At 39.3% G+C, this 9,219-nt stretch overlaps 1 protein-coding gene across 4 annotated transcripts in view; it reads right to left on the bottom strand.

Annotated features, from left to right (window-relative positions):
- TMTC2 (transmembrane O-mannosyltransferase targeting cadherins 2) overlaps positions 1–9,219 on the bottom strand; it is a 570,414-nt gene that overhangs the window by 146,958 nt on the left and 414,237 nt on the right. The gene's annotated exons all lie outside the window — the stretch shown is intronic.

The following is a 9,219-nucleotide window of genomic DNA, read 5'->3' as shown; positions in this document are numbered from 1 at the left end:
TAGTCAGTTACCAGAGAGGGAAGCACCAACATCTGGGTTTTCAAAGCCAGGGGGCTCAAAGGCTGCCCAGAGTCTCATCTGGTCAAATCACACAACTCTTCTCAAAGTGAGTCCCAAAGCAAAATCTCACATCAGGTTATATATAGCATTCTCCTAGCTCAGAGAATTTAACAACCCCCTTGACCCACTGCCCAATCACAAAAATAACAGGTGTGGGCATTCCTGAAAACCAAGCCTCCCACCACAGGCTTCATGTGACCATATTCAGCCTATTAGGGGGCAGAGTGTATTTTCAACTCGAGAAATATTCTCAGAGTCACTTAAGTCTATCAAAGAGTCGCGGGGCAGGGAAGATCTGAGATTTCCATTCCCGTAAGAGGCAACTCAATCTAATTTAAGAAAATTTTAATTATTAAGAAGGTTACTTTTCCTCTATATAAAATCAAAATCTCCCTCTATGTAGCCTCCTTACTGTTCCCAGATTTTCCTTCTGGAACAAAATAGATAAAAGCTAATCTTTCATCCAAGAGACACTCTTCAAATAGGCAATGACAGCTAGCAATACCACTTCCCCAAAAATGTGGCAACCAGAAGTGAGTACAGTAGAACTATCACTTTGGTCATTTTGGATAACATGCCTCTCTGAATGCAGTCTAAGATATAATTAGCCTAGCTCCTATATTACTCTGCTGTTTTGTATTGAACCTGTAGTCGGCTAAAATCCCCAGATATCCAGATGATTTTTTCCCATCCTGTACTTGTCAAGTTCATTTCTTGAACCCATGTATGTGCAATAATTATATTTGCCCCTATTAAATTTCTTCTTGTTAGCTTCTGCTCAACATCTTTGCCTTTCAAGATCTTTTTTCAAAGGTAATATTTTTCCTTTAATAATTAATTGGTCATTGGTTTTGTGTATTCAACCAATTTCAAATCCAACAAACTATGTTAACATTTAGCCTGTATCTCTCCATATTCTTTGAAAAGATCCATGAACTCTGTCAAATGCATGGTACAACGTGACATTTGGAGACTCCTATGGGAAGAGTAATATCTCACCAACCCAGAATAGCCCCTCCCCATCTCACCTTCAAATTAGGCCAGTTTTTCTTTTAAAAAAATTATAGAAACTGTCTTCAAGATTTAATTAATGTAGGAGACCAAGGCTTGGTTCATTTTATCTTCCCGAATATGAAATAGCCAGGATGAGAGAGCTCAGAGTTATTATTCCCTTTGGCACTGGGAAGTTCAATCAATGCTTTATCCTGGATAAACATCCTTTCCTTGTTCTGAATATCATTCCTCCTGCTATGACTAAGTAAACCTCCTATTGCTAATAGACAGATGGATTACCAGTGTATCATTTAGTTTTAATTTTGGATCTAAGCTACCAGGAAATTCACTTGAGTAAAGGCAAGTCCATTATAATGCAGAAGAGCCTCTGGAAATAATTTACCCTCCAATGACTCAAAACTTTCATTTGATAGGTGAGTAAACTGAGCACACTCCCCAGCCCTACCTCTAAACTACCTCCAGAGAAATGAGCTGAGTTGCTTAAGGTCACAAAGTTTAGTAATGGTGGAGCTGGAGTTAGAAGCCAGTCTCTCCTGGCTTCTACTACAGGGCCTCTTTTCATTATGCCTTGATATTTTGAGATCCTTGGTTAAAAATATACAAACCATATAAAGTGAAAACCATTATATGTATTATGTTTGCAGATATTCAGGACAAAAGAAAAAAAGTGAACTTTATGTATGTTGTTCCCATGTTTTATAAGGATGTCTGAAGGGGACCAACTCACCACCAAAGCAGCTGGATGAGAGCAATAAAAAGATTGGGTGTACTGCCTTAGCAAAACAAGAGATGGAACAGCATCAACAAGGACACACACACCTCATCAGAAAAACAGGCAGAGTAGTGTCTTCTGTGATTGCTCAGTAGACCAAGTCATAAAATTCAATGAGCCCGATCATCTGCCTCATGCCAGAAGAAACACGTCTAAAGCCAAAATACTCTTTCTCAAAGGAAATACTGAACCCTCCTGCAAAAACCCCATTTTCCCCCCTCTGTGGTCATTAATTAGTTGGTTATCTGCCAACTAAGTGAGAGGGCAAATAACTCATCAGACAGAGGCATTTAGTAATCCAGTAATGCCTCCATGCCAAAGTCACTTTGGACATTCATACCCATGAGCTTTGGTTTAGTGATCTTGGAAGTGGAAAAATTATACTGTATCAATTAAATAAACTATGTTTATCACTTTCTTTTTAGGAGGATAACACTGGAATCAATAACAGAAAATGAAATAATCTTTTTGCAGCAAGTCTTGCCCATGTTTAGTTACGGAGTTATCCAGGTAGGAAATAATCTTTATTGAAATACAAATGTCGCACTGACCCTGGAGTCAGGAGGACCTGAGTTCAAATCCAGCCTCAGACACTTGACACACTCACTAGCTTTGTGACCTTGGGCAAGTCACTTAACTCCAATTGCCTTGCCTTCCCCCCTCCAAAAAAAAAAAAAGAAATACAGCTATCTTCCACATATGCAACCCATATAATCATTAAGCATTCTGGTTGACTCAATTCAATTCAAGTTCATTCACATTGATACAGTACCCCCTCTTTCTAGAACTATTATTCTAGGCTTCAGAGAGAGACATAATTCTCCAGTTAATAGGTATAATTCAGGGCTCTATTTTTGGCCACCACTTCCTTCTCCCCCCCCCTCTTTTTCTCTCTCTCTCTCTCTCTCTCCCTCTCTCTGTCTCTGTCTCTGTCTCTGTCTCTGTCTCTCTGTCTCATCTCATTGGATCCCCTGGTTTGGATATCATCCCTTTGGAGATGATTTCCAGATCTATATATCCAACATTAACTCTCTCCTGATTTTCAGTCCTATATCCCAAATACCTCATAAAATATCTCCATCTACATGTTAAATAGGCATCTCAAAGTCAGGATGTCTAAAATGGATTCTTTCTTCATCCTTAAATTTCCCCTTCTCCTCTTAATTACTATTTCCACAGCACTCTTCAAGTCATCCAGATATGTTACCTCAGTGAGGCATCTTTGACTCTTCATTATCACTCACCCTTCTAGTCAACCAGTAATCAAGTTCTTGTTGATTATACCTTCACAACAACTCTCCCACCCACTTCCTTCACTACCACCCCAGATCAAGCTCTTAATCACTCTTTATTGTAAAAGTTTTCTAATTGGTCTCCATGCATCCAGTCTCTCCCTTCTCCAATCCATCCTCCACAAAGCCATCAAAGTGATTTTCCCAAAGCACAAAGCTGCCATTGCCTTGTTCAAGAACTTTCAGGTGACTCCTTACCACCTCAATGATACATAATTTCATCTGTCTGGCATTTAAAACCCACACAATCTAGCTTTTTTTTTTTGAGGCTGATTACACATTACTCTGCATCATTTGGTGTAATTTCTAGCCCAACTGGTTTATTCACTACTATTGACCCAGGACACTCCATTTCTTCTTTTAAGCCAATGTATGTTGGCTGTTCCTGGAATAGTCTTTTCTCCTCACTTGCCAAAGTTGGTAAGACTCAATTCAAGGACTAGCTCCTAAAAGAAGCCCTTCCTCATCCCCCCAATTTTAGAACATTCTCAATGATTATGTATATATCTTGTGTTCAGTTATGTGTATGCTGCATTCCCCTTCCCCTCCACAGTAGGATTATAACTAGGTACCAATTAGTGCAAATTATGAATCCCATGAAGCAGTCACATGTATCCAAATTCATACTTTTGGAAGTTTTAATAACGTAAAACACAATAATAATTAGTTCTAGCTCAATGGAAATATGAAGTAAAAATGTAAACAATGACACCCACCTCCCTGTACGGGATTTGTTATTCTCATGCATTGGACCTATCTGTAGAGTCCCCCTCTCACTTTCGGAAACTGAAACTGAGAAAAGGTTAAGGAAATATCCTACAGATAGTAAGTAACAGAGGCAGAATTTGAACTCCTATCTGCTGACTCCAAATCCAGTTTTCTCTTCATTGTACCATGGTTCTTTTCCCTCCCCTTCCTTTTTTCCATTCTTCCTTCTCATCTACCTCTCATGTACTAGTGTGTCTGACATAGGGGCAGCTAGGTGGCACAGTCTCTAAAGCACTGGGCTCAAAATCAGGAAGACTCCTTTTCAGAAGTTCAATTCCAGTTTCAGGCACTTAACAGATGTGTGACCCTGGGCAAGTCACTTAACCCTATTTGCCTCAGTTTTCTCATTTGTAAAATGATCTGGAGAAGGAAATGGCAGACCACTCCAGTATCTTTGCCAAGAAAACCCCAAGTGGGAACATGAAGAATCAGACACAGCTAAACAATAACATGTTTGCCATCATAAAAAACACAAAACTCTGATACTATGAATAGTAAGCAAATAAAGACATATGATATTGCTCAGATTTTCAAACATTTTATAAATTTTCCTCTTTCTGGCAAAAAAATGTGTGTTGTGTACATGTACATATACAATATATAGAGGGTGTTTCAAAAGTATTCATCTTAAGTTTTAAATATTGTAAAGCTACACTAAAATTTTTGGAATATTATAGATGTATATATGCATGTCTATATGGAAAGATAGATAATATATGTAATATGTATATATATATATATGTATGTTTTCCATCCAAAGTAAGGATACATAATACATAATTACTAATTACAAGAAATAGAAATAAAATCCATTGTTTGACTTTTAATTTTTTCATAACCTTACTATCTGGCCAGTCTTCTTACACCTCACTCCCTTCAGTGGACTCTACAGGTCAATGACACTGGCTTCTTTGCTCTTCCCCTCATAGGGCATTTCCATTTCTCAAACCTGGGAATTTTCATTGGCTGTAGCCCATGCCTGGACTTATGTCCTTCCTCACTTTCACCTCTTGGCCGCCTGGCTTCCTCTAGTCTTCTGTAAGGGGCCTGTCTCAGTCCCCCTTCACACCAGTGGGCTCCCTTTGAGATCACTGTCATTGCCAGCTCATCCTGTCTATGTCTTGTTTGTACATGATTGTTTGTATGGTGCTTCCTACCTTGGATGGTGAGCTCTACGAAGTTAGGGGTTGTTCTTCCTGGACATATAAAGAAAAGCAAAAACGGCTCCTGTCTTCAAGGACAGATCATTGGAGCATTCCAATAGAGACCTTCCTCCAAGATAATATAATTCCTTTAAGAATCCATTGGTCATTGGGTCTGCTTATTCAAGCCAGTGCCTGGCTCATGGCAGGTGCTCAATGAATGATGGTTAAATTAAATTAACCTAGAGGATAGGGACAAGGAATGGACCCATGATTTCATAGGTATGGGGGAGTCTCAGGAGAGGCAACTCTGTCTCCCTATATAGGTTAGCACTGTCTCTACAATTTGTAGTCTTAAAGGGTGGCCTAGAGTCCTGAGATATTAAGCGATTAACCCAGCATCCTCACAGCCTCTGTGTGTGTGAGCGTGCATGTGTGTGTGTGTGTGTGTGTATGTGAGAGAGACAGAGAGAGAGAGAGAGAGAGAGAGAGAGAGAGAGAGAGAGAGAGAGAGAAAGAGAGACAGAGAGAGAATTTGAACTCAAGTATTCATGGTATCTAGGTCACATCTCTAACTCGCTAATGCAGACCACCTCCTTTATTCATTAAATGTTTACTGTGTACAGAGCTATACAAGGAAAAGGGATAATAGAGAATTTATATGAGACAAAACCTCCCTTTAAGCATTTCTTGAAGACTTAAGCACTCTAAAGATAATGACACTGACAAGATACAGTGGCCTCCTTTACTGAAATCCTCCTCCCAGGCATGGTGTAGGAAGGACCCTGAGTGCTCAACATCTGTGCCAGCAAAAGAGATATCTGGCACATCCTAGCAAACAGAAGAGACTTCGAATACAGACCAGCGTGCCCACTATAAAAAAAACCTTATCATCAGAATGGCCTCAGCATGATGAAACGTTCAGACGAGGTTAGGTTAGCACTGTCTGAATAAAGAATTTCAATCACATCAACCGACCAAGCAACAAGAATTTATTTATTATGTACCTACTACATGCCATGGGGGACCATGCTAGAGGATGGGGATGCAAAGACAAAAAAAAAAAAAGGAAACAGCTCAAGGAGCTTACATTCTCTAAAGAATCCTTCAGCAAGTCAAGGATGCCTGAGAAGCTAAAATAAGGGAGAAGCGTATTCCAGGAGTAGGGAGAGGCAAAGAGAAGGCACTGAAATAGCTCAAGGGAAGGACAACAAACAGACCAACATGGCTGGAACATAGATTATCATAGCACGCAGAATTGGAAGGGAGGACTCTAAGGCCACGGGAAGTTGTGACTTCTCCAAGGTCCCATCAGTAGAAAGAATCAGAGGCAAGATTCAAACCCTGGTCTTCCAACTCTAAAGCCAGGGTTCTTTCCACTGTACCACAATTAATTATCTATAACAATGAAATTATAGGTCAAAACAAATGAATAAAATAAAATCAGTGATAGTATCATGACTCTCTAAAGACATAACTGATTAATTTGAGTTAAGAGTTCTACCTCAGATTTTCTGTCATGTACAACACAATAGATCAAGCAGAGTCATACTTTTATTCTGCCTCATACGATATCAGCTACATGACATTGGGCGAGATCATTTACATCTCTCTCCCTCAACTTTCTCATCTGTAAAATGGAAAATGATCTTAACCTTTAAGTATTATATAAATGTCAACTTTTATTATTAAGACTTTAGCTACACAATTTTTTGTGGGAAGAGTGAGACACTTCACATGTTCCCCAAACAGATCAATGTACAAATTGGGGAGCTGAGAGTCACCTTAGAAACCCAGAAGGGCTTCCAATTTTTCTCTTAAAATGTGTGTCAATTGGGCATTTCCTTCCAGGCATGGAAAAATCTTGAACATTCACAAAATCATTTGATCCCAAACTATTTGGCAATTGTACAGAAAAGAATCCTGGTGGAGGTTTGCCACAGGGCCAGCCCAGGCTTATAATGTACTGGAAATGAAACTCTCATTCTGCGGAAGTCAAGTACAGTGATGATAACTAGGGAAGCACTAGTCAGTGGTTAAAAAAAGGGGGAAGGGGTCCTAGAGGACAGCTGGCATGCAGCTGTGTCACAACAGAGAGCAAGATGTTACTGAGCACCATAAAAGGCGGCAGACACAATGAGAAGGCAAGCTTGAGGCCTCCATGTGTTCTTGGCAGAGGGCCACAAAACTCAAATCCAGATGTACTCGATAGAGGAAAGAACCAGATGTAAATAATTCTCTAACTATACACAATCTATGCAATGTGAACTTATTTCTTGCCTTTTTTTGGGGGGGGGTATTGACCTATGATTTCATGGTTGTGGGGATTTCCCACTGTGGAAAATCACTCTACCAGTACAGATCAACAACTCATGTGTAATTTACAGAAGCACAGATGAGTTGAAAGTTACCTGAGGTATTGTTAAAGATGAATTGGTAGGAAAAATTAGTAGGAAAAAATGAATTGGTAGGAAATGTTAATAGATGAATTGGTAGGAAAAAAACAAACATAGCACTGAAAGGATGAGGAATACAAATTAGGCCTATGATTCCACTGATACAAGGAACTCGCAGGTGAAGAGTTTCTTTCTCCCTCTTTCTAAGGCATATCAACATCTCGCTAGAGCTTACTGCCTTACAGAATTGGCATGAACACGAAACACTGGAGAGCTTAAGTGAAGCGCCCAGCTTCACATAGTTGTTATGTGTCAGGGACTCGAACTCAGGTCTTTTTGGCTCACTCTTTATCCACTAAGTCATGTTAGCTTTCTACAGAGGTGTCAAATAAAACTAAGAGCTATTTCTTTGAAAATATAAATCATATGGGTAAACTTTTGGCTAGCCCAATTTAAGAATAGGAAAGAAACTCAAAATAACTAAAACTTTTACAAATTGACAAGAAAGATCAGTCTTGGAGACTATCTACCTATTAGAGGATTTTTCAAGTACCTCTCAAAACGTCTAGCAAAAATTCTCTGTATGTGAGAGCAAGTAAGTGAATCTTTGGGGATTTGGGAGGAAGGAAGAAGAGTAAAGCCTTTTCAAATTTAGTCTCAGTTATTAGCTGTGTGACTCTAGGCAAGTCATTTAACATCTGTTTACCTCAGTTTCCTTAACTGTAAAATGGAGATAATAACCACACCTACCACATGGTGTTGATTTGAGGATCAAATGAGATATTTATGAAAACACCTAGCATAGGGACTGGTCAAACAGACACTATATAAATGTTTATTCCTTTCCCTTCCCTTCCCCTCCCCTTCCCCATTTAATTAGAAATTCCATGGTTTCTATGTTATTATGTCCATTGGCCTCTCTCTTAATACATGGGAAGGAAAGGCCACCATGGAAGAAGGAATAACTAGTGCCTTAATCCCGGAATCCAGTCAAACAGTAAAGAGATTAGTGGTTTACAGATAAGTGCCAAGACAAAAAGCATGGATTCATTACAATTCATTCGATGCACTGTATGTGCAGGAGAGTGCTGTGCTAGGGATACAAATTCAGTTCAACTCAACAGGCTTTTCTTGTTTCAGTAAGTCATAATCCCCACCTTCTTGGACCTTACCATTCCCATGATGGCAACAGAAAACAGTGTGTCATAAATACATACAAGTGCTCTGAGAGGTTTAATGGGGGAAGGTCACTACAGACTAGGGGATCAGGAAAGGCTTAAAGGAATAAGGAACATTTAAATTTGTCTTTCAAGTATTTGTTTGAATTCAATAGATGGATGTGGAGGGAGGAAGAGGGAAGGAAGGTATTCCACAGATAGGGAAAAGTATGAGCAAAGGATTGGAGATGAGAAATTATGGGGTGTGTATGGCAAAGAGTGCTTTAGGTTTGGCTGAAGCAAAGAAGGCATGAAATGAAGTGCTAGGAAATCTGATTGGAAATTCAAGATTATCTAGGGCTCTGAATACCAGAATAAATAATGTGAATCTTCTTCCATAGGAAACAGGGCATCATTAATGGGTTTTTAATTGAAGGAATGATAGGACAAGATCTATGCACAAGGCAGACAAATTTGGCAGTGATAGGAGAGATGGATTCAAGAAACAAAAGCATAAATACTATACAAGACCTACAGAGGAAAGGGGAGAACATTCATTAAGTACATGCTATGCACCAGGCGCTGTGCTAAGCACTTCACAAATATTGTCTCATTTGA

Source organism: Petaurus breviceps, unplaced genomic scaffold (assembly GCF_028583685.1).
Source record: "Petaurus breviceps papuanus isolate PSGF00001 unplaced genomic scaffold, PetGlider_PUasm1.0 225, whole genome shotgun sequence".
Lineage (NCBI taxonomy): Eukaryota > Metazoa > Chordata > Mammalia > Diprotodontia > Petauridae > Petaurus > Petaurus breviceps.
The sequence above is the reverse complement of the archived record's forward strand: the minus strand, read 5'-3'. Positions and strand labels throughout refer to the sequence as shown.